The 27,174-nt window shown below is 40.5% G+C and overlaps 1 protein-coding gene across 2 annotated transcripts in view; it reads right to left on the reverse strand.

Moving 5' to 3' along the window:
• PITPNC1 (phosphatidylinositol transfer protein cytoplasmic 1) overlaps nt 1–27,174 on the reverse strand; it is a 2,469,295-nt gene that overhangs the window by 1,254,695 nt on the left and 1,187,426 nt on the right. The window lies entirely within an intron of this gene.

Here is a 27,174-nt window from a genome sequence, read left to right on the forward strand (position 1 = left end):
TATTTCAAAGTGTCCTTTAACTTAATTCCAGACTCTGGAAAGTAATTAAGTTACAGTTTGGGTTTAAAGGAAAAACAGATTATTTTATTCATGTTAACTTTGTAATTACAAAATTTTGAAAATGTTTCAGTAGAATGCTGAATTTTTAGTAGCTCAGTATTACATAAAGTTAAGTAAAAGTTTAAGTCATCAGCAAAGGCTGTTAGTGTTAGCTTTATATTATTTATTGTAGGAAGACAGTGAAAAGTTCTTTGAACTATAAGAAAGAAAAGCGGTTCTATATAGATATTAAATAAATATGGAGATAATGGGTAACCTTGTTTTTTTCATTAATAAATTTTATTAGAGAAGAGGCAGTTTTAATATGTAAAGTCATGTGTGCATTTGCATAAAGAATTTTAATTGACATAATAACATTTGGCAGTAAACAGAAGTGTGGCATTGTTGAAAAAAGAAAATCTAGATTGAGTCTCTCAAAAACTCTGGAAGCATAAAGAGCAAGTGTGAATATCGAATTACTATTTCGAATAGATAGAGAAATCAGGGTGTCCAAAGTTAATGTATGGTCACAGGTATGTTTACCCTGAAGAAAACCTGACTGGTTAGGTGAAATTATACCTGGTAGTAACGGTTTCAATCTGTTTGCCAATATTGATTTAAATATTTTAATGTCTAAGTTTATAAGGGAATCAGTCTACAGTTTGATGAGTCCTTACTGTCAGTATTTTCTTTTTGAATAAAGATTGTTTTAGAATTATTTAAATACAGGTAAATTATGCCATTTTCTTTAATGTAACTAAATCGATGCAATAAGATTTTTGAAATATTTTGACTAAATGTTTTATATAAAAAGCTCCTGTATATCCATCAGGTCCAAGGGCTTTACCCGCCTTAAGATTACTTATTATGTATAGTTCATAGGAGGATACTAGGCTATTGGCCCTAGTGCATATATAAGCCTATCCATATTATACCCTTGTTCCCTTATTGACCAAGGTGTATGGTCTACATTTGTAGTGCAAGTCTATGATCAGCACTGACTGCCCTTATCTAAGATGGACATAAGTGACACTCCTGGGGTAAATTTAACAGGTTTCTTGTAAAGTATAAGGAGCTCTAAGAAGGTTATATTGACTTTGACTAAGTTTGGGAAAAACTATATGGTTCAAAAATTGATCTTTTTCTTGAGAAGTACATGACAAGTTTTGTTCTCCATATGCTTGAGAATAGAATTTTTCAAAAATCTAAATAATCTCGGTACTCGAGTTGTAAGTCTTATTTTGGTATATGATTTTGGTTATTAATGGAGAAGCTTTCTTAATATTAATCATTCTTGCTAGAATTTTTGATGGAACTTGTGCCCATTACGAATACTTAGCTACCATTTTCACTTTGTTGAATGATACTTGCTTTGTATAAAGTAGGTAAAGTTCTTTCTGAGAATCATTTTTTTCTATAGAGCATAATTTCTATGAAATTCCTCTTCAAGATCGCACATTTTTCCCTTCAATGTTACTTCCTTTGATCTATAGTTTTTTTTATAATAAGTTGCTTTACTGATAAGTATGCCCCTAATCTGGGCCTTAACAGCAGCCCATTGTATATCAAAAGGAGCATGAGAACTAGGAGGGGTGTTCGTAAGTTCATCAAGTACCTCATTAACTGCTTTCATCTGGAGTAGTGAAGGGTTGAGAGTCCAGTTATAACCTTTTTCAATGGTACCTATTGAAATGGACCAATTAACAGTAAGTGTAATTCTAAAATGGTCCAAAAAAGTGGTGCTGTATAGAAGTTAATTTTAAATCTCAAAAACATTTCTGAGATTAAGAAGAAGTCCAACCTTGCCTATGTTTTATAGCAATTTGAGTAAAAAGTAAATTTCTCTGATACTTCATTTCTCTTTTGAAAATTGAAGGGGCCAAGTAAATTAAAATTTATTTCTAAGTCAGAAATTGCTTTTGAAGTATGAGTATTATATGATTTACTTCTACCAGTCCTGTCAGATGTAGGATCGCCAACTACATTCCAATCTCCCCCTAAAATATAATAATAGGGAGATGGCTTATAATTTTATAAATTGACATTATAAACTCATGTTGTTTAGTACAGGGTGCATATAGGATTAGTAATAGTACAGGTTTATCAAGAAATGAGTTCTTTAAGACTACGTAACACCATCTCCCTTCCTCATCTGAGATGTACTGCAATATATTATCCTTTAAAGATTTTTTGAGGGATAATGGGTGACCTAATGGTTAAGGTGTTTGCCTTACAAACACAAGGTGCAGGGTTTGAGTCTCACAAGGGATAATTGGCTAGGCTTAAAATGGCTCGCAAGGGCAGTTAGCTTAGTACTAATCTATGAATCTATGAATTGCAACCCCAGTGCTGTCTTAGTGTCTGACTCAACTATAGTCCCTATCCACTTTTTACCCAGCTCTTGATTCCAGTGATCATGTGAGTCTCTTGAACAAAAATTATTTCAGCTTTTGATTTAAATGCTAAGTGAAAAAAATAAACGTCTTTTTTGTTTCATTTGTATACCTTTCACATTCCATAAATCAACTGTCCACATTAACACTCCTATTAAAATTGTACCAATGGATGGTGAAATAGTGTTTTAAGAGACCATAAGAGCCATTTTTATCACATAAGTTTAAATATAAGAAAAATGACACATTGCACTCTGCCCTTCCTGCTACCAACCTGTGCCTAACCACACTCCAAAAAGCCAGGAAGAGAACAAACAGTGTATAAAGAACCGTATAAGTAAATAACATTATATTCTTGACTCCATGTGTGTTCATTTTCCAACATATTTGCCCTAAAATTCAATATAAAAAACATTTTTAAGTAGATCGAAAATAACACGACTAACCCAAAAACTCCACAAATACAAGTCACATAGCTCTCTTATGAAGTGGTAACTTGTAGTATATAGCAAAGGCAGCAGGATACTTATGAACAAGTACTTAAATCCAAACAGGTCGACTATAAACAAATATGCACATCATGTTGGCAGAACAGATAACATTTAACTTGCTGATTTCTTTTTATTTATCTGAATGAAAAAATCAGTAGCAGTATGTTATAAATGTTAAAGACATATGTAATTTGAAAGCAAGGACCAGCTTTAATAGTTTCAATCTCATAAAAAATAGCTCTGAGACATGAGAATACTTTGCAGGTACGACAATATGTTAAAATGGCGGGAAGTGTATTGCATAAATTCTGACGAGTATATGTAGGACCGAAGAGACCTCCTGACCATGAATAATGATTATGTCAGCACAGGCAAAATTCTAATACAAAGCATATATGCAATTATACCCATAATTTGTCATGAAGGTACAATTATTTAGTTGGCAAACATTGGAAATCAGCATTTACAATATATCCACTGATATTCAATATATAGATTTTCTTTAAGACCAACTTCATGCTAATGTTCAAGTAGAAAGAAAAATAGCTCCGATATGTTAGAGCACTTTTACAGGGATCCCCCCCCCCCCCCAAGAGTGATAGAAGAATTGGCACAGTAGAAACACAGTTACATTAAACAGAGCCCCAGTGACCAACACGGTCAATTAAAGTATATAACCAGCACAGATAATATCAAAATACAAAATAGGAAGTTATGTACTTACCATAACGTTCCATGTGAGTTGTTCATCTCGCCTTCATTCTCACTGATGGGTTCAGGGCCAATCCTCGGCTCCGACTCGGCCAAATGCTAAAGCTCGAGGTTTTCAAACAGCTTGTGGCCTACTTCCTATCCCATGATGCAATAGTGCTTCCCTCAGATCTTGTTTGACCAATCACACTGATAACTAAAGACTACAGGTATTGAAATAAGAATACCATAGACAAGGACAAAATATCACTAGGACTTGTTAGAACTTCTCGGCCCTCAAAACTTTAAAGGAAGGGGGTTGGTGGGCAGGATGTAAGAATGAAGGCAAGATGAACAACTCACATGGAACGTTATGCTAAGTACATAACTTCTTAATGTGAAGTTGCTCTATCTCACCTTCATTCTCACTGATGGGTAAGCGTCCCAAGCACCATCCCCTTGGGTGGCTCATGGGAGTATATTCCTCAGAACCATAGAACCAAAGGAGGCCCTGTCCCTGAAGGCCTTATCCAATTTGTAATGAGTGATAAAGGTATGAGGTGAGGACCATGTGGCTGCTGCACAAACAGAATTTATAGGCAGCCATGCCATAAGGCTGTAGAAGTGGAAATTGCCCTGGTTGAGTCAGCCTTGACTTTATGATTTAATGTCATCTGCGAATAGCTGTATGTGAAAGCAATACAGTCTGACAATGATTTTGATAACATGGTTTTAGCCACAGGAGTACCCTTCTTTGAATCTGAAAAGGAGACAAAAAGTTGGTCCGATTTTCTGAAGTCCTTAGTCCTGTCTAAATAGAATGGAAGTTGCCTATGGATATCGAGTTTGTGCAACATGTGTTCCATTTTGTTTGTATATTTGGGCAAAAACACAGGTAATTCTATAGTCTGGTTGAGATTTGTTTCAGAACAAACCTTCGGTAGGAATGAAGGATTTGTTCTCAAAGTCAATCTATCATTATGAAAAATCAAGTATGGGACTGATGGACAAGTCATGTAGTTCCGAAATTCTTCAAGCAGAAGTAATAGCTACTAAGAAAATGGTCTTCCATGATAGGTATTTTAAATCACAGGATGATGCAGGTTCAAAGGGGGGGGGGGGGGTAAAATGATCCATGAAAGCAAAAAATTAAGATTCCATGGAGCAGATGGGGTTGTAATAGGTGGTCTCAAGTGAATAGTACCCTTAAGAAATACTTTAGAAAGTCTATGTGACATGATGGGAGTCTGTTGATTACCAATATGAAAATTAGAGATTGCTGCCAATTGAACTCTAAGGGTTGCTGCAGCTGCTCCTTCATGAAACAATTTAGTCAGAAATTCTAGAATGGAAGAAATTGAAGCCATATATGGATCAACATCATTATTTGACGCCCATACAGAAAATCTTTTCCACTTGCTAAGGTATAGTTTCCTAGTAGAAGATTTATGAGAAGAAATAAAGATGTTCTGTGCTGCAGGTGATAACTTGTGGAACTGGAGCAGTCAAGCTGTCAACTTTAGGTTATGAAATGCAGGATGAAGAACCCCTGATGAATGTATCAGAAGATCTGGAACTGGGTCCAGGATCCATGGTTCTTCCAGTAGATGAGGCTGCAGAAAGGGGAACCAAATTTGACGAGGTCAGTAAGGGGCTATCAAAATAATGGTCTTTCCCAGAGTGCTGGCTTTCTGTAAGAATTTGGGTATCAGAGGAAGTGGGGGAAAAGCATAAAGAAGTTACAGGGGCCAAATGTGTACAAGTGCATCCCTTGGGGCATCTCCTGAGTTGGGAATCAGGGCAAAGTAGTTGCTGCATTTGGTGTTGGCAGGGGTTGTAAAGAGGTCGCAGCAAGGCTGGTCTCATCTGTGGAATAGCCTTTCCCCTACTTCCTCTTTCAGGGACCACTCATGAGGAGACAGTATTGCACTGGTCAATTTGTCCGCTATCACATTGGACCTTCCCAGAATGTGCATTGCTATCAGAAAGCGCTGGGTGGAAATTGCCCACTGCCATACTCTCAAGGCCTCACGACATAAGGGGTATGATCTGGTTCCTCCCTGTTTATGTACCAGACCACTGACTCAATAGTCCCTAGAGATAGAAAGTTTTGAAAGGACTGCAACACTAAAAGTACTGCTCTCATCTCTAGGACACTGATATGCAGATGAGCCTCATGATTCTCCCATGTGCCTTTGGTTGTCCTTCCCTAAAAATGCTCCCCCCCACCCAATCAGGGAGGCATCCGTGGTCACAGTGGCGACTGGTGATGGAAGAACAAAGGGACGTCCTGTTGTCACTTGAGGAGAGGTCAGCCACCAAAGAAGATTCTTCTTGCATGACTTTGTTATTAAAATGTGGTGAGACATTGGAAGTTCCTGATAAGACCATTGTTTGAAAACGAGCCACTGCAGTATTTGCATGTGCATTCGGCCTAATGGAATGGCAATGATGGCTGCTGCCATGGTGCCTAGTAATTTCAGCACTACTCAAACTGGGGCTCTCTGTTTGGGGATGAGATTCATAATTTGTTGTCGAAGGCACACCACTCTTTCCATTAGAAGTTTTATGGTCATGGAAACTGTGTCGAGATCTGCTCCGATAAAGATGGTATGTTTGGATGGCTGTAAAGTAGATTTGTCCCAGTTTATATTAATCCCCAAATGACTGCAAATATCTAAGGTTGTCTCCCTTGCATGTATGAGTTGATGATTGGTGGTGGCGGTGAGAAGTCAGTCGTCTAAATATGGAAACACCTGGAATCCTAACCGCCTCAGGTGAGCCTTGAATATTGCCATGCATTAGGTGAAGACTCTGGGGGCTGTAGTGAGACCAAAGGGCAGAGCCTGAAACAAAGTGTTTGGCTCCCAGCCAAAAGTGCAGATGATCCCTGGATGTTCTGGCCATCTTTATATGGCAGTATGCATCCTGGAGATCTACTGAGCACATACAATCATCTTTTCCTAGACTGTAGCGTGACCACCCAAAACTTGGTTTTCTTGACAGATTTGTTCAACTTGCTGAGATCCAAAATTGGTCTTCAGTCCCCTGTTTTCTTTGGAACTAAAAAGAACCTTAAGTAAGTACTGGATCCTCTCTGGTCTGCTGAGACTGGTTGGATGACTCTTTTTTTCTAGCAACCTTGTAATCTCTATGGTTGCCTTTTCCCTGTGATTGGGTGTAACATCTGGGGTTTTTTTTCACAGGGTTTGGAGCGGTACTAAAAGGAATAGTGTATCCTCTGGATATTATGCTTTGTACCCACCGATCTTTTTAGCCAGGTGTCTGGGTACAAAGATAAGCATCTCCCGACTGCCTCCAGAGATGGACAAGCGGGGCTACTTTCAGGAGCGCTGGTAGGGCTTGCCAAAGAACTGATCCCTGTCACCCTGGTTCTGCAGGCCCCTCTGCCACGTGGATGGTGCCTCCAATTATTGCCCCCTCTTCTGCCTCTAGAGGGGGTGTCAACACGTGTGTCAAAGAAAGCTCCTTGGGTTTTATGGAACCACATTTTCCCACTTTTCCGACCTTTAGGATAAGGTCTGGTAGGAAAAACGGACTCCTACGGCAGACAGACAGAGTCTTTCCATCTTGCTGACACCTGGTAAGCATTTCCTTCACTTTTGGCCCAAAACATGATGAACCATCAAAGGGGGTGTTTACAAAGGATGACTTGTAAGGCTCCACAAAGGAACATAAGCACATCCAGGAGTGTCTCCTAAGAGCAATTCCTGTACCCGCTGCTCGACTCGTTCCATCAGCTGCATATGAAATCATATATATGGAAGAGTTTATAAGGGAATTTAGGGTAGCAAGCTGGGAGGTTACCTTATATAAGACCCCCGCAGCTACCGAACCCTGTAGAATATCTCCTAACTCCTTAAGGAGATCTCTGTAGTCTGGTGAAATGTGTGAGATAGTTCAGGGATCAAAGAGTAAAGGCCGCTGAACTAAACATGCACTTTCCATATCTGTCCATGATCCTAGAATCTCTATTAGGAGGATGAGCAGATGTGGAGGTCTCCGATATCTCCTTCTTAGTGGCCGCTGCCTGAGGTGATGTAATAAATTTATTTGGCTTCTAAGGACTGGTTCTATGGTATCCGGGGACTCCCAAGCCTTTCGAGAGAGAAGATCCATCAACTCATCGAAAGGCGGAGTCACCCAAGAGGTGGAGGATTGAGACCTGAAAGCCTTCAGGAGTACTGACTCATCATCAGTAAGGTTAAGGGGATTCCAGCCACCCCTCTGTTTTAGGATTTCTAAAATATCACCAAAAGAGATATCGTCAAAGGGGGACTGTGGGGACTCATCCAAGTCAGTATCTGATATGATGGATTCCTGTGGGTAATCCAGATGCTTCCTCTTGCAAGTTCTCTTTCTGGGAACCTCCTGAGAGGGAGCTTCTGGGGAGGTCCCAGAAGAACAGGGCTCACCCGATGGGGGGACCTGAGACTCTGGGTTTCTATGCTTTTGAGGGATCAGTGAAGCAGAGACAGACAAAGGAAGTTTAAGGGAGGAGACTGCTGGTACCGATGACGTGGGTGCCCTAGGGGACAACACTCTCCTCATGGCATCAAAAGCCCAGCAGCTCCAGTCCAAAGAGACACCTGGATCCATAGAAACAGGCAGTCTCCACGGTGCTGAAACCGTGGGCTCCGAGCCTGAGGTAGGTTCCGAGCTCAACCGAGCCAAAGCCCCGAGAGGCAAAGTCGACAACAAAAGATTGGTACGACTATCCTCTCCAGACCCAACCGGTGAGTGTCAGCTCCTAGACTCTAATGTGGGTACCGAAGAGGTCAGAGTAGTCGGAAAAGAAAGCCTAATGGGTGTCGGCTTCAATGGTTCCACAATCATCGGTTCTGAAAACTCCAGTTCTGAAACTTCAGGTCGAATCGGAGGAGAAATCAAAGAAATGGATAGAGTCTGGGTCGGTTCCGAAGTCCTAAGGGTCGGACATGACAGAATTTTGGCTACAGCCTTTGTCTATAGAAGTCTCTCTACCACTCGATCCACATCCTTATCAGATAGTCTTGAGGACTGGGATGCAATGGATGATGTCTCAGACTGGAGGACAGGAGATTTTAAAGTGGGAGATACTGGCTCAAAGGCTGGGGACCGGCTCCCACTGACCACAATTACCTGCTGCTCCATAAGCTTAGGCACCGAGGTGGCAGTCTTATCAGATTTAGCTGTTTTTGAAGTTGATAGCCCTTTTTTGGCTTCGACTCTGACGATGAGCTTGTAGACCCAGTTTTTGGAGGCTTAGTAGGCTTGGTCCTTGTCTAAGGCTTCTTGAAATGAAGATTTCAAGCGACCTCTTGCTATCAGTTTACTCTTGCAGTCATGAAGAATGTGAGAGCTAGAAGAGTGACAGATGGCACACTTTTCCTGTAGGTGAAACTCACCTAAACAATAAACACAATTTGTATGGCCATCTGTAACTGACATCTTCTGTCCGCATTTCCGACATTTTTTAAACCCAGATTTAACTTTTTCAGATATAACTCTGTCAACTGAGAATTACCCAAGGCAGAACAAACTCTAGTTCTATATGTAAGAAAAAATGTATATATATATGGATTCACTTCAGATGGTTGAGTTTCCGAAATCTCAAAACTCATATGATCGAGACCATATGTTCGAGTTTTCAGAAACTTGAACATCAGAAGTAAAAATAAAAAAAAAAAGAAAACACATTTAAAGGTGTTTTTGCAGGGGGGGAAGCCCCCCCCCTGCACCCCCCACACCCCCACTTAAATATACTAACTCAGAGATCACGCTACAGTGGGGAAAAGGTAAATCTCCCATTCCGCGCTTCTGCAGACACTGCGGAATGGGAGATTTCCCTATTCCTCACTGTAGCACAATCTTGGATTTCATATATTTAAGTAGCAGGGGTGCAGAGGGCTTGCCCCCCTGCAAAATCCCTCAACTAAGGTACTCACACACTTTATTTAACGGGGGGGCCCTTCAGATGTTCAAGTTTCTGAAAACTCGATCATATGGTCTCGATCATATGAGTTTCAAGATTTCGGAAACTCTAGCATCTGAAATGAACCTATATATATATATATATATATATATATATATATATATATATATACATACATATATATATATATATATATATATATATATATGTATATATATCAATCACAGCACACAGATAATATCTATATAAAAAAATAACCCTAATAAAGGAGAGTCTAAGACTAACTATAATAACTGAAGATTACTGATCCTACAGACATTGCCAACATACTGGCTGACAGGTTCAGTGCAAACTTCTCCCCTCCCCAAAAGGAGAGATATCTATACCAAGCGATTGCAGCCCCCCAAACATCTCCAATGCCCAAGTGAGAACTGCTCTCTCCAAAGCAAAAAACACAGCATCCATGGGACCTGATGGTGTCCCCGGCTGTGTGCTCCACGAACTCAACGAGGAATTAAACCCACAGCTAGGACAGCTGTTTAATCATAGTCTTACCTCTGGATACATGCCCAGGAGTGGCACTGCAACTGTGGTCCCACTTCACAAAGGCGGTGCCTCCACCGACCCTGGAAATTACCGGCCCATTAGCTTGACAAGCCTTATCTGCAAAGCCATGGAGAGGATCATAATGGACCTCATAAATAAAGACATAGGAATTTGCAGACTTTGGATCCATCCCAGTTTGGCTTTGTCAAAGGCAGATCATGCCTTCTAAACTTGGTTGACTTTTGAAACAGTCACCAAAGCCATTGATGAGGGAAAGGCAGTCCATACAGCCTACCTCGATCTGGCGAAGGCCTTTGATACAATACCCCACTCGGGTATCATTGAAAAACTCATCAGCTTAAATGTTAACCCATACATCACAAGATGGGTTGCAAACTGGCTGAGTGACAGAACCCACAGGGTCAGAGTTGCTGGCGCCATGTCAGACTCAAAGCCTGTCACAAGTGGTGTACCACAGGGCTCAGTCCTGGGCCCACTCTTGTTTGGCATCTACTTTTCAAGTACAAGCAAACACAGGAGGGTTATGGCTGACAAAGTTTGCAGATGACTGCAAACTGGGCGCCATAGTAGAAAACACATCTGACACAGATATCCTTCAGAAGGGTCTCACAGAAACGGATAACTGGTGCCAGAGCCATGGCCTAAAGTTAAATGCCAAAAATGCATAGTCATACCCTTCGGGAAAAACAAGGTTACCCCTAGCTACCAAATAGGTGGCAATCCACTGAGTACAGAAGAAGTTATCAGGGACCTGGGGACCCAGGTTGATAGTAGTCTGTCATTCGACACCCATGTAGCTAAAGTAGTTAGGAAGACCTTCTACATTGCCCACCTTATCATGAAGGGATTCTCATCTAGATCAAGGGAGGTCATAGTCTCCCTATACTCATCACTCATCAGACCAATGATTGAGTACAATGCCCCATTCGAATGTATCTGACCCGACACTTGCAGCAGCTGGAGAGGCCACAAAAGTTCCTCACCAAAAGGATAAAGGGTCTCAAACATCTGTCCTATGCTGCCCGACTGAAAGAACTCCAGCTCTATTCAGTCGCACCGCTTGCTCAGAGGTGACCTTTGCCTAACATACAAGGCCATGTCAAACCCAGATTTGATGAATATGCTTCACCTCAAAAAATCTAGATCCGTCAGAGCCACAAGGGCGGAGACTTAAACCTCGACACGGCTATTAATAGGACGTGCTGGAGGGATAGATTCATCACCCAAAGACTCCCTATGCTGTGGAATAAAATCCCGGTATATGTGAGGCAGAGCACCTCGCTGGCCTTGTTCAAGAGAAATCTTGACCAATGGATGGGAGATCGCAGATATACCCCAGGGATTACCTCAGTGTCACTGCTCAACAGAGGCACAGCAAAATAATGGGTATAGTTCCCCATACTAAAGGGGTGGCGTAAGCCACAAAACTATGGGCTAGGCTTGTAAATGCCCTCGGGCAGATAGCCTAGTATGAACCTATGAACCTATGAACTATGAAACACACCAAACTGTTCAACTATTATACAACCCTAATAAAGACTGCAGGGTTGAATAAAAAGTATTTGCAAGTAAGCAAAGATATATTATTAATGCCCTAATAAAAAATTGGGCTACATATAAAGGATAGGGGGCAAGATATGTACATTTTAGTCCAACTATTCTAGTTCACTTATAGAAAAAAGGCTTAAAAATAAACGGCCTCAAGAAAGGGAGAAAGAGCACTCTAACTAACAGTGACTAACATAAGAGACAAGTGTAGCTAACTGTAATCTAACAACTAACAACAAACAGGAATGAAAATATCTTGTTTAGACAAATATCGAAAATTTGACAATACTGGCCAGAGCTGTTCCACGAACACCCGATCTGTTGCAGCGGCAAACTGATCTGAGGGATGTACTATTGCATCATGGGATACGGAGTAGGCCATGAGCTGTTTGAAGACCTCAAGCTTTAGCATTTGGCAGAGTCGGACACAAGGATGAGCTCTGAACCCATTAGTGAGAATGATTGCGAGATAGAACAACTTCACATCACATTACTGAACCTATGAACCTATTACATATAATATTTTATCCCAAACTTACAGTAGTTTGGTTCCACTGATATTTAGTATGCGGACATTAAATAATGCTATAACAGGGAAACTTCATTCAAGACCAACTTCATGCTAACTTTCACATAGAGAAAATGGCTCCAGTACATGAAAGCACTTTCACAGGGCACCCCCCCTATGATAACTGGAAGAAAGTGCACTGTAAAAACACCGTCATATATAGCAGAGCCCCGGCAACCAGAGTACAAAATCAGTGCATATAATATTGAAATACAAAATACATTACATATATTATTTTGTCCCAAACTTAAAGTTCTTTGGTTAACACAGTTTGGTTTCCACCATTACCAGTATATTTTATTATTTGTATGTGGTCTTCTTATAATGGTTCAACAGTCAAACTTCACTCAGATATTTTGTTGAAAGCTTTTATGAAGGCTCGTTTTGCATCTTTAATTGACTCCACAGATTATTTCCCTTCTCCTGAATACCAAAGTAGAGGGGAATCTCATCTGAAACTTGATACCCCTTGCAATCAAAAACACACAAAATGGTGATGGTCTCCTTTTGTTCCTGCTTGATTTGATATGGTAAATCCTGAGCAAAAGCAATTTTGTTTCCGTTCCATGTTAGTGCTTTTTTCACTTTGGTAGCCGACAAGATTTTAAAGGCATCTTGGTAATAATCTAAGACCCTCATGTATACCTGTCTTGGTTTATCTTGCTGATAATGACATGGCATTCTTAATGCATGATGTCTGCTCTCAATAATGACCTGGTTGGATTCGGCCTGGTTTTCTAGGAGACAGCCAATAATGTGGTATAAAACTTCAGCTAGTATTGACTATGCATTTTTGAGGTACTCCTTGTACCAAAATGTTGTTTCTCCTGCTTCCTGCATCTAGGTCTAGAATTTTTTTTGTTGCAGTTCCTGAATAGTTTTAGTGTTAGACTGCGATGTTTCTAATATCTGATCGATTTTTATTTCATTTTCTAATCTTTTAGCTTCCATTTTTTTTCATCTGTCCGCTATTTGGTTCATTGTGTTACCAAAAGTTTTCAGTTTGTCTGATAATTGTTTAATTACTAATGTAATGGTTGTAGCACCGTTTTGAATTATTCCAATTTCGGGAAATGTTCCGCTTTCAGTTTACTTATGCATTTTTGGCCTTCCAGTTGTTTAGTAGCGCTCGGTCATTTGAAAATAATTTATTTTTCTGGAGTGGATATTGTTGGGAATTTAGATTTAGATATTTGTAAGGCCATGGTATCAGTCTGTTTTGCCATCCTGATAGCCCCCTTGGTAATGTATGACTCCTCGATTTTGCGGATCATTGCACTGGAGTTTTCTCTAGGAAGTTAACCGCACCTCGAAGGTAAGTCTCTACATGGTTATCTATTTGTTGTTTTCTTTTTTTCTTTCACCATTTTTGAAGTCTTCTGGTTAGCTCGTGGTTTAGCTAACCTTTAAAGTCATTTTGGAGCTTAGTGTATATGCTGATTTACTTATCATGTCCCTGCCATTTTCTTCACAGCTGCGCTGACATGGTGCTCACAGGACGGCCGCCATCTTACCTCCCCAGAAATATTTCATTTTAAATGTGCTAATCTAGTCAGTTAAATACATTTCAGCTATCTAAGTATCAGTCAGTCTATATTTAACCTATAGTTTATTACAGTAGCATAGCTAGGGTGGGGTGAGAGGGGCAAATGCCCTGGGCGCAAAGTGTTGTGGGGGCTCGATCAGTCAATCCAGATCTCTAACACAACACCAGCTTTTAAATATATTGCATTTGCAGTCATACCTCAGTGCTGTAGCTTTCTGTGTGTGGGCTAAACTACAGCAAGCAGTTTGCTACAATTTAAAAGTTAAAAAAAAAAAAAACCTGTCTTTTTTTCCCAAACACTGTATCACTCCTTGCAGGTAGGGTATAAACTGTAGCAACTGTTTGCTACATTTGTGGCAAGCAGCCTGCTACAGTTCAAATTAAAGAGGATTTTTTAACTAAAACATGAGAGCCATAGTGCTCCTTGCAGTAGTAGTAACTATTTGCTATACTTGTGGCAAGGAGTTTGCTATAGTTTAAAAGAAGAAATGATTTTCTTTCTTAATGAAATGTGGGAAAGGAGAGTTGGGGGCAGGGCAGAGAAATGGGACACAAATGGCTGGGGCAGGAGGGAGTGTCATGCATCTGGCCACCTGGCTGGTGTGCCAGTAGAAGGAATGGCCATTTTTTTAATTTTGTTTCTGTTACTCAATGGAAGAACTGGGGAGGTGAGTGGATCTAACTGTAATAAGCCAATCGCTACAATGTAGAGATCAGTATATTACAGTGAGGTGCTTTCTTTTTTTACTTGAAGAGCTCAGAGGGTAGGGTACTAGTTTGTGGTATCGGCATAGGGTGAAGGTTGACCCAGCTTCACTTATAGCTTTATATATAATCTATAGTTTTACACATACCTGGGATATGTGCTTTTATCAAACATTATTGAGGGTGTGTCAGTGTGAATGCTGTTTGGCTATAAGCGTCAGAACTCTTCTTTAACTGCCCCTCCCATTACCACTGACACGTCGAGTATCACTGCAGTCAATGGATGTTTTCTGAATATATTTCTATATTTCTCAGCTTCATTCTGTGCAGTGCCGGTCTTCAAAATACTTAACAATCTACCAGATCAATTACACTTATTTAATTTAGGAAAAAAACACTGGGAAGACTAGTAGGATATACAACTTCTTCTCCCTTTAGCTTAAAACTTTATATCCATAAACTTGAACAATCTGCAGTTTGTATTGAACAAATAATTTACAAACATTTACAGATGAGCTGTAAATTTGAATATGAAATGATGGAGATGGAAATTCTATGGATTCTTGCAATATGCATATAAAGTGCAACAAAACTCTGATAATATTAACCAAAAGCAGATGGTAATATTACATCTATGAACTAGGAAAACATTATGACTGCACTGTTACTTCAGTTTTTTGGTCAGAAATGCATGGCAAATGCCATGCTAACTTCATGTTCAAGTGTTTAGAGTGCAAAAAATACAGTACATAATTCTTGTGCTTAACTCAAAAAAGAAATAAAAAACAAAGAAATGACCAAGTAAGTGCCAAGAAAGGCACAATTCAGCAATTAAAACATGAACAAACCATGCATGGATCATAACCATAGACATATTTGGGTGTATTACGAATGCTAAAAACTGCACAGTCTGTTTACAACTGATTCAGGCTAAATAATTAAATGATACTAATTCTGAGTAATAACCTTGCACTAACTCATCTAGGTAAGCATATAATAGCACCTTCTGTAACTTTTAAAAGTAACATTCATTTTCAGCAAACTCATATTACTGAAATTAATAATTAAGGAAATACGATCAGCCTAGATTGCAGGTGTAACATTTGGAAAATGTCAGACTGAAAAACATGATATTAGAAAGGATATGACGTCTGTTTTCTTCATTTAAGCAGAGCAGACACAAAATATTAACATTTAAAACATGCGCTGTTTCCCTTTCAGCAAGTCTGTTACTCATATGACCACATCAATGAAAACAATGATAAATTTTAAGGAAGAAGGTTAGAAATCATAAGAAACAGTTATGAGATGTTTGGAATGGTAGTTGAGGGAATTCTTAAAGTCACACTACATTCTCTGCTATTTGCCACATTTTAATGTTGAGCAGTAAGCATAGTTCAGAAGGTTATGTAAATCCATTTGCCTTTACCCATATATATGCTGTCAAAAGCTCACATCTGTGCATTAATGGTGTTTGTGTTTCTTCTGCAAGGAATCCTAATCCAGTTCAAGTGTAACTTAGAAAACTGGACGAGGAACAGGAAATTCATCTCTGGCTTGGCACTTATGTCTCTAATGGACACAAGCAACCTGTAAATGGTTCATCTCCCAGGCCCCTGCTTATACTTATCAATGGTACCAGAATTTGTCAGAGATTTGAAATGCATGGAATGCATGGCTAGGCTTAAAAAGGCCCTTGGGGTCTTTAGCCTAATAACCTATGAACTAACACTAACACACACACACACACACACATATGCACACCCAAACACACACATACGTGCACGCGCATGCACATGCACACGCACACTCACACACACACACACACACACACACACACACACACACACACACACACACACACACACACACACACACACACACACACACACACACACAAAACTTATTAGCAGCCTCCTAACTAACATAACCTTCTTAACAAACATCTCCTTCCTATTAAGACATGCATGTTGTGTCGGGTTGTGCGCCAAGGCTTATAAAGGCCCTGGAAGTCATTAGCCCAGTGTATACCTATGAACCTATGAAACTCTCTGGTTAGCCAACAGGCTCAATGTCAAGATCCGGGAAGTTAGGATTGGACAGAAAACCTCCAAAAAGAGGCCAGTCACTAGCAGAGTCGTCCAGGGCTCTGTGCTAGGTTCTTTCTTCTTTGGCATCTATTTTTTGGAAGTCAAGGACCTCTGGCTTACCACGTTTTCAGAAGACTGCAAACTAGGAAGAATTATAGAAAGTACATCTGTGTAAGTAAACTCACCATAACAGTAGATGTTCACATGATCACTGCTGCAACAGCCTACGCTGTATGGATTATATTCTGCATAAGATATAACAGACATCCATCTTCTAAAGCTCCAGAGCACCCAGTTCATCAGTCAGCTCAAGATGTGCTAACTAAAAAGACAGATTTGGGCACCAATCCCTTCAAAGCTTTCATGTCAGTAGAGAGAGGGAGGCTGACCACACCATGGCATAAACAAAACACCAAAAAAACCAAGGGGGATGAAGGGAGCAGCTACTGCTGAGGTGATCGTTCAAGCATCTACTGTTATGGTAACTTTTTTTACATAACTGTACCATGTTCATTACATTGATCACTGCTGCATTAGCCTTAGCTGTGTGGGTAGATTACCCTACGTTACTTAACATTTAGAAGGTGGAAGGAGGACAATCTATTAGTCCCTGGAGGAATGGTTCCAGCCTGATCTAGACCTACAGAAGGAATCAAGCTTATAATGCTTTGTACAAGTATGTACAGAGGACCAAGTTGCATTCTTTCAAATGCTTCTAGAATCCAACCCTTTCCAAATAGCCATAGAAGAAGACAAGGCCCTGGCAGAATGGGCCTTGACTCTGCCTAGAATAGTTTTGTTGTGGTGAGTATAAGAAGAGATAATAGCTTTAAACCACCATTTGAAGATAAGTCTGTTTTGACATAGGCCGTCTATTCTTCTTACCTTCACATGAAATGAACAACTGATCCAAGGAGCTGAAAGATTTACTTCTGTCAAGACAGTACCTGAGTTGTCTGTAGGCATTCAGGGTATGGAGAATCCTTTCTCGCATATTGTTAGGTTCAGGAAAGAAAATGGGGAATGGATAATTTAGCTTAAACTACACTCAAATAGCACTTTAAGCATAAAAGAAGGGTTTGTTTTCAAAGAAACCCTGTCTGTGAAAAATGATATATAGTTGACTCACTCACTACAAGTGCTTGCAACTCAGAGACCTTTCTTGCGCTAGTCAGAGCACTCAGCAAAACTGTTTTCCATGTTAAGAAACTCAAGTCAGCCAGGTTACGTAGTTCAAAGGGAGCAGATGTTAGCTTCTCTAACAGAAAATGAAGATCTCAAGGAGGGGCCATCAGTTTTCTTGGAAGCTTCTTATGCAAAACCCCTTTCAAAAACATTTTAACATTAGAATGCATTAAAAGAGGATGATCCATGAGCAGACCTGCTGAAATGGCTGATAAATTAACCTTGATGGCGGAGTAAGAAAGGCACAAGGATACGCAAACAAATACTGTATAACCAGAGAACAACTAGCCCTGAGTGGGTGCTGATTATGTTTTTGGCACAACTAGAAAACCTTTTCCATTTATTAATATACTATTTTCTTGTAGCAGGATTTCTTGTCTCCATCAGTACCTGCTGCACATCCTCAGTAAATAGGTGCCTAAAGGGAATTAAGAAACTATCATCCAGGAAGTTAATTAAAGATGATTGCGGTCAGAGAGCATTAAACACCCTTTTCTTGTGCAAGTATATCTTGGCTGTGAGGAAGCTTGTGGTAATTGTCTCTAGCTATTCCAAAAGAAAGGAGAACCACAGGCCTAGTCCAGAAAGGAGTCACCACAATGGTCTTGGGGGATTCCTTTGGAATTCTCATAAGTATTCCGGATATCCGTGGAAAGGTTGGAAACCATAAAAATATTCCTGTCCAAGGAAAAGAAAAGGCATCTGTCTTCCAGGCTTTCTTGCAAGGAGTGCTGGAGCAGAATCTTGCCAGCTGCTTGCTCAAAGAGAAGGAAAATAAGCCTACTTGCAGAACTCCCCACGGATTAATTAAATCTTGGAAGACCCCCCTGATCTTGTTTGCAATCATGAGGGTCTACCCTTGTCCTGCTCAGCCAGTCTGCCACATGGTTTTGTTCTGACAGACTGTAGGATGCCTCTATAGTGAGACTGTACTGTGAAGCTATGTCCCAAACTAACATGGTTATTCTACAAAGGGGATATGACATGGTTACCTCTTGCTTGTTGATGTACCACGACTGTGGTGTTGTCGATGACAACTTGAAGAGGTCATAGGGATCAAAGATGATTCAGAGTTGAATGCCTTGATCAGGGCAAGCATATCTCTTATATTTATGTTCTTGTATCTGTCCTTGGTGTCCCACATACCTTGCACATTTCTCTTTCCAGAAACTGCTCCCCAAGCAAAGTCTGAGGTGTCTGTGGTGACTGACTGCTTTGGAAATAGGTGGGAAATGGGGAGACACAGATTTAAAGGATATTTGCTCTCTCCAACAAGTGATTTCTTTTCTAACAGACCAAAGCACTGGGATTAGAAAAAACAAAGGGTGTTGGTGCTGGGACCAAATAGACATCAGATACCAATATACATTTCCCATCTGGAGTCTTGCCAGAGGTATCATGAGAAAGATATATGTCATGAGACTCAAAATCCTGTGGTATTCTTTCACAGTGACCAAAGTCTAGGTGTAAACCTTAGAAACAGAACTAGATAAAGATCTATATTTTCTGGCAGAAGAAGATCTCTTTGAACTTTGGTATCTAGCTGACAGCCCAGGAACACAATCCTGAGTGAAGGAGTCAAAAAGACTTTTGAATATTCTCTTGGAATTCCAGCTTGTGTAAGAGAACTCTCACCCAAGTGAGAGATTCCTGACATTTTGAAAAAGACTCTGGAAAAATAATCAAGTCTGCTAAATATGGAAAAATGTGGATATCCTGTATCCTGCAATGAGCTATGTAGACACACTCTGAACATTCTTGTTGCAGTGGATACTCTCAAGGGTAAGTCAGAGTACAAACAATGTGATCCAGACACACAAAACTTTAAGAAATGCTTGATGTTTGCATGAACTGGGATGTGATGATAGCCTCTTTTAAATCTAGTGTTACAAGGAAATTTGAATGAGGAAGAAGAGGTAACATGGTGTGAAGTAACATCATTTTGAATTTGGGCACTATCACAAACAGGTTTAGGACAGACAGATCCAGAAATGGTCTCCATGGATTTACTTTTTTTTTGGCACTTAAAAATCCATGGGATAAAAACCTTTCCCCACTTGGGAAGGAGGAAAAAGTTCAATCACTCCCTGGGATAGCATGTGATGCAGGACAGGTGGAAATAGAGTCTGGTCTGGTGTATAAGGAATTGCCTTCCATGAAGGAGGAGAAATTTCCTCCCACTATCATCTGTACCTTGATGGTTGATCTTCAGAACAAATGTATCAGAAACTATCTGCTGCCAAAGACAAAAGTGCAGATTTAGACTTTGTGGAAAGGAAATGGAGCTGCCAGGGTGGGGGGACAAGGTACCTTGAATAGTCACTCTGGCTTGTTGGACTGTCAAAATCCCTTAGAAATTTTGGAAAAGGAGGACTGAAAATCTTAAGAGATTCCTTGTATCAACTTACCCCTTTCATCACACTTTTGGATAACTTTTGCAGTAGAGAACCAAAAACCTGAGAATTTAAAATTTATAATTTTTCACATCATCTGGGTGGTTCTGAGAATGCTGCCAGGCAAACCTCCTCAAAACAGTACTAATGGCAATACCCTGCAAGAAGAATCAATTGTGTCACACACACACACACACACACACACACACACACACACACACACACACACACACACACACACACACACTGCAAACAATAAGTTGTAACCTGTAAAATGGAATAAATTAAATTATTTAAAGCAGATTTTTCCTCTCAAGAAGGAACTGCAACAAAAACATTCATCATACTTGCACAAGTAGTCAGAATACACTTTAACATAAGAACCTGACAATTCAAAATTCTGAAAATCTTGAGTTGCAGAAGCATACACTTTTCCCCATACTTATCAATAATCTTCCTAACCTTGTCAGAAACAATGGGATTGGAATTAACTAAATGTTCATCTGCAGTAGGATTAACTAAAGTTATAGCTGCTGGTCAGGTTTGGGATGAATGCATAAAAACCTAAAAGATTAAGGAACTTTATAGATTCTACCTGCTTTTTTAGAAGTAACAGGCTGACAACAGGAAAATTGCAGGCAGTAACATACATATGTCCTCCAAAGATGACAGAAATGGAGAAATGGGTAAAGGTTCTCGAAATCTCTGTTGTAATGGATCACAGTATTTTATGAGGTACTGTGAAACCTCAGTGTTCTCCCACTGAAAACAATGGTACACTCTGGAAATAGTGTCTGAGAAAGAGAAACCCCCACAGGGAAAATCAGAAATTGAGGTGTCCTCTGAGTCTGAATCAGAAATTTGAGGAGAAAACCCTGTGTCTGCCCCTTTAATTTCCTGTCCAGATTAAGAATCTCGAATCTCTTTAGAAAAAGAGGTACCCCTCTTTCTTTTACCAGAAACCACATTATAAGAAGGATCAACAGCCTGAATTAAACCTTGAGCTACACCCAGTAAACTACTCCTGTATAAGGAAATTTGAGGAGTAGGAAACATGTTTAGTTTTCTGTTTCTTTATGACAGGAAAAATGAGGCCAACAGTGTTAATGGCAGAAGCAACTTCCCCAGGAAAAGGCACAACATTCTGACAAACAGGGAAGTCTACCCTATTCCCTCTCCCAGGAATGACAAAAGTGGCTCTCCCTTGCCCACTGAGAGGACCCCAACAGCCACAGAGGACATGGATAACCCATAGTCCATTGTGGCTGTAGGTGCCACATCAGAGGGCTATGGCATAAAGGATGAGTTGTCTGAGAAACCAGCTTTGGCCACAGCAAAGTCAACCTCCTGCAGTTGAGGCAAACTGGTAGCCTGCTGCGATATAAAAGGCTGTTTACTTAACTTTTTCTTTTTATTTAGAAGAAGGACCAACCATGGGACTGGTAGTTTGTTCGATGGTCAAGATGAAAATGATGCCTCCTTCCCATGGAAAATAACCATTTTTATTCTTCCTCAACAAATGGGTTCAGATCCGACCATCAGATCTAACTCTGCTGCTTTTTTCAGCTTGTGGAACACTGAAACTCTTGAGCTCCTCTCTTACCCATAATGCACTAGTCCTCCACCATACCTCACATCTTGTTTGCTGACCTTTTAACCTATATAGTAATTAACAAATTATGTAGAGAAGGGATAACAGTACCTGGAGCTCAAATAAAGGAACACTGGTTCCTTTAGGATCTTCTAATCTTTCCAGAATTCAAATTGGTAGGGTGTTGGAGGGAGGGGAGTGGAGGAAGAATGAAAATGGACATTGTGTATGGAACTTTATGGTGAGCACATAACGTTTTTATCTGATGTTGTCATTTTCATTCATTCCTTAACAAATGGGACAGAGTTCCCAGCTACCTAAATCCTGGGAGGACTCTAAGGGAGAATATTCCTGAACACCACTTAGCCAAAGGCCACTCTTAACCTAGAGACCAGACTCAATTTGTAATGAGCAATCAAGGTATGAGGATTAGCCCAAATTGCAGCTGCACAAATATTGTTCAAGGAACAGCTAGATAAAAATACAGAAGTTGCCACAGATCTGGTGGAATGAGCCTTTAAAGGTTTTGGCAAAGACAAGTCCAATTTTTTTGTAAACAAAGGAAATACAATTAGTTAACCATTTGGCTAAAGTCATTTTAGGAACTGGTTTGCCCAATTTTGAATTTGAAAAGGAGACAAATAATTGATCTGATTTCCTGAAAAAAAATTGTCCTATGAAGATAAAAATGTAACTGTCTGTGAACATCCAACAGATGCAACATATATCCTCCTTTGTGAAATTTGGAAAAAAAAACTAGAAGACTGATGGTTTCACTGATATTGGATTTTGACACCACTTTAGAAAGGTGTAATGGGTTTGTTCATAAGACTACCCTATCTTTATGAAAAATCAAATAAGAAGGCTTAGAAGATGGGCCTGAAGTTCTCAGACTCCAAGCAGAGACAACGGCCACTAAAAAACAGTTTTCCAGGTTAAAAATTTTAGTTCACATTTGGTTGAAGTTTCAAAGGGGGATTGGTTAAAGATTGTAAAACCAAGGTAACTATGGCCTTGGGCTGAGGGAGAATGAAGGGGAAAATTTGCATTATCTGAGATTTGGGTGTATAAAGGTTGGTGAAGAACAGACCACTGAGTTGCTAGGGTCCACTGAAGAATTCTCATGTGGTACCTTGCTAACAGAACCAAAACTATTGCAGCAGACACTGACCCCAATACTTGAAGGATCAATCAAGCTGACAGAGAAGACTTCTTAATGATCTTTTTGGCCTGACATCGTATGGTTTCTACCCTTGGCAAAGGAAGGGAGGCTGTCAAGGATACTGTATCAAACAAAGCTTGGTTAAACTCGAATATCTGAGATGGTTCTAGATGAGATTTGTTGTGACTGGTAGTAATTCCCATGTGAGAGTATAACTGGAGTGCATAATCTCAGATAATGCCTGGTTGGAGGGGTTATAAACCATTTGTCTAAGTAAGGAAACATCCAGAATCCTTACAGTCTCAAGTGAGCTGCCACTACCAGCATGCATTTGTTGAACAACCTGGCAGCTGTGGTGAGACAAAAGGACAGAGCTATGAATTGGTAATGACTGGCTCTCAGATGGAAGCTTAGGTATCTCCTGGATCATCTGTTCATTTTTATATGATAGTATGCATCCTGAAGATCTACTGAGTACATCTAGTCATCCTTATGCAGAAAAGGCAGAATGGACTGAACCGTGACCATCCACAACTTGATGTACTGAAATGAGTTGTTCGGAATGCTGAGACCCAAAACTGGTCTCCAGTCCTCTGTTTTATTTGGCACAAAAAAAGTCTTGAGTAAGTTCTGGACTCTTTCTGATTTGGGGGGAGGGCCTCTTGGATGACTCTTTTTTTCTAGCAGCTTTTTTTTTTATTTCTAGTGCTGCTGCTTTCCTCTGACTGGGTGGAACATCAGGAATCTTGTTTACTGTCAAAGGGGAGGGGGTACGGAAAAGGGAATTATATAACCTTTGGAAATAATACTCAGTACCCATGAATCTTTTGTAATCTCTAGCCAGGCTCTCTGGTGCAGTGATAAACAACCCCCGACTGCCTCCAGAGATGGACAATCAGGACTGCTTTCAGGAGCGCTGGTAGGATCTGTCAGAGAAAGTATCTCTAGATCCTTAGTTTTGCAGGCCTCCTCTGCCACATGGGTGGCGTCTTCTGTTAGAGTTCCTCCCACTGCCCCTGAGGGGACTATCTCCATTTGGATCTTGGAAGAAACCCCGGGACTTTCTCTACGACATTTTTCAACTACCTTGTTGATTCTTAGAAAAGGTCCTTTAAGGAGTCAAAAAATATACGCTCACAGCAGACAGGGATTAATCCAGCCTGCTCACACCTGGATAGTGTGTCTTTAAATTTGGGGCCAAATAAAGAAATTCCATCAAAGGGAGCACTGACAAAGGTAGACTTGCAGGGCTCCAGGAAATCACACAGGCTCATCTAGACATGCCTCCTATGGGAAATGCCTGAACCCACCTCCCTTGAGGTACTTTCAGCTGCATGTGAGACGAGCCCCATGGACGAATTTGTAATAGCTTGTAGGGTTGCCAGCTGTGAGGCAATTGAGCTCTCTTGACTCAGATGTAATGGTCCCAGAGAGGGATTTGGTACGTTATTTAATCAAATCCCTCTGGAGTCTAGTGAAGTGTGCCAAATAATTCAGCAACCAAAGTGCAAAAGTTGCTGAAGCATATACACACTTCTCAAATCTGTCCAGCACTCTAGACTCCCTGTTAGGGAGATGAACAGAGGAACTTTGTTCTGCAAGTTCTTTTTCTGTGGCTGCTGCTATGACCATAGCATCAGCTATTACTCATTTGCTCCAAAATTCCCTATCCTTGGATGGTGTCAGGATCTTGTATGGTCTCTTGGGGATCAGTTCAACAGAATTGGGTTCTTTCCATGCCTGTTGGGAGATAAAATCAATGAGCTTGTCGGTGGGTGGAGTCACCCAGGAGGTAGATGGTTCAGCTCCAAAGGCTTCTGAGAATACTGATTCCACCTGGGAAGGGCTGTCATTAGACCAGCCACATCTTTGCTTGAGGTTCTTTAGTATGTATCCAAAGGAGACATCATCAAGTGGTGATCCTGGGACCCTTCACCCCCATCAAAGTCAGCATCCTCTGTGACAGACTGTTGAGGAGAGTCTAAGTGCTTCCTTTTGCACTTTCTTTTTCTAGGGACTTCTTCGGCAGGATGTTCCAGAGAAGTACTCAAAGATATCTATATATTGGGCTAGTTGTCCCTGTGGTGCAGGAAGTTGAGGCTCAAGTGGCAAGGGCAACTGGGTCTGGGAAGTAGGAGCCAAGGAGGGTAGATACGCTTGGAGCAGAGAAAACTCCCTCCACTATCTCAAAAGCAGAATGCATTGGAGAAAAAGAAACCAATGGCTCTGAGAAGACATGATTCTGGACCTGAAGGCAAACCACTCTAGACAGGGGTTGGAGCTGAGCTGTCCAGTGCCAAGGCTCCGAGGGTCAGAGATGGCTCCAACAACCTCTGAGTCAACTCCAACACCCCAGATCTGGTGCTGATGCTACAGTTCCAAGAGTCATCCGGCTCTGACATGCTCTGAGCCTGTCCACTAGGAGACAGTACCGGGGTAGAAGATACAATGAACTTCAGATTCGATATGGATGGATCTGGGATCCACAGATCCAACTTCTCTGAAACCCATGGTCAGAATGGAAAAGGAGACAAAATAGGCAGGGTAGTACTCATGAAAGTCTCAGAACCTGATGGGGTAGGAGCCAGGAGAACCCTCATTTGAATTTGTGTCGAGTGGAATTACCTCTTCATCCTGTCGACATCTGCTTCAGTCAGATTCCTGGAGGAATGAGGAGAAGAAGCTATTGATGAAGCCCCAGAATGATGACAGCTTTCCAAAAAAGGAGATGGGAGACGAGAGGACATTGGATCTAGGCTTGGAGGAGATCAGATCCATGGTGACCTAACAGTATGCTTCTTTGAATCTGGGGAGCCAAAGTAGGCAGACTGGAAGATTTTGGGTTTGGATCTGAACAGGTTGGATGCAAAGGTTTTGAAATTTTAGGAGACGGTTCCGAACCCAGAGTCAAGGAACTTGTATGGTCCAGGAAATGCTTTTTTAGCCTCTTTTTTCCCATGTTTTTTAAGTGTTTGAGCCCCAGATGCTGTTTCAAAAGATATTGAAGGGAGCAATCCTCTCAAAATTAGTTTATTTTTCCTATCAGTAAGGCCCTAGAGTTGAAGGCCTTACAAATATCACACGCAGAATCCAAGTGAGCCGGACCTAAATAATAAACACACATGGCGTGGGCATCAGATAGCAGAATTATATGGCCACAGGCCATACATTTTTTTTCAGCCATATCTTTCCTACAAGAATGAAGATAAAAGAAATTTTTTAGATAGAGAAATATAAAGGAGAAAGTATTACCAACAATGGTAAAAGAAAAATTTACCTAAAAGGTATAAGGGAGAAAAAAGAAAGGGAAAATAGAAACTACTTCTGCTCAAGGGCTGACAGTGACCAGACCTGTACATGAAGGCAGCAAACAAGATCAGAGGTATGGTAGGGTACTAGTGCATTATGGGTAGGGGAGAAGCTCAAGAGTTTCAGTGTTCCATGAGTTTGGAAAAGCATCCGAGGCAGCTCTGAGGATCAGATCCAAACTCATTTGTTGATGAATGAATGAAAATGACATCAGGTCAATAAATATTTTATGTGGAATGCATACCTGTCAACTGTCCAGATTTTCACAGAATGTCCAGATTTTTGCCTATTTTTGGATTGTTCCTCATAAAATTTGTGGTTTTCTGGCAAATCAGTGATGATTGAAGTCACTAAATAATGCTAAATAATGACAGACATTTGAGTTTCAGACTTCATATCCTTCAGAAAATATACCATGATGCAAAATCTGTCACTCTAGCAACTTTCTAAGTTTATAGGAGCAATATTTAAAATATGTTCCTATTTTTGGGCCTCTGTACCCCATTACTTCTGGAACTGCCCACATTTTTTGAACTGAGAGGTTGAGAGGTATGGCGGAATGTTTTTCCCCAAAGGGAACTTATATGCCCAGCAATGGAACAACACAAGCCGACCAATGATCTCTGAAAGACCATAGAGGCATGATCGCTTCAACGGCAGGAATGCTCTGAAGGGCCTGGCGCCCAAACCAATCTTTTTCATCAGTTTAGCTCGAGCTAACAGTTTGGGCTCATGGAAAGTACCCTGAAGCTTTGTAAGCTGGCCGGCTGTTATATTCTTAGCAGGATATAACCCATATAATTAAGGCTACTGCAGCAGTGATCAATAAGATGGGACATCATACATTTATTGCAGTTAGCCTTTGTCCTTCAATTTAGTACACAGTTTTAAATTTTTAACTTTAATTTTATTCAAGTTTTAACCATGTAAGCCCATTGCACACAAGCATCTCTTTTCAGAGG

This window comes from Protopterus annectens, chromosome 10.part0 (genome assembly GCF_019279795.1).
Source record: "Protopterus annectens isolate FY-2018-M chromosome 10.part0, PAN1.0, whole genome shotgun sequence".
Classification (NCBI taxonomy): Eukaryota; Metazoa; Chordata; order Ceratodontiformes; family Protopteridae; genus Protopterus; species Protopterus annectens.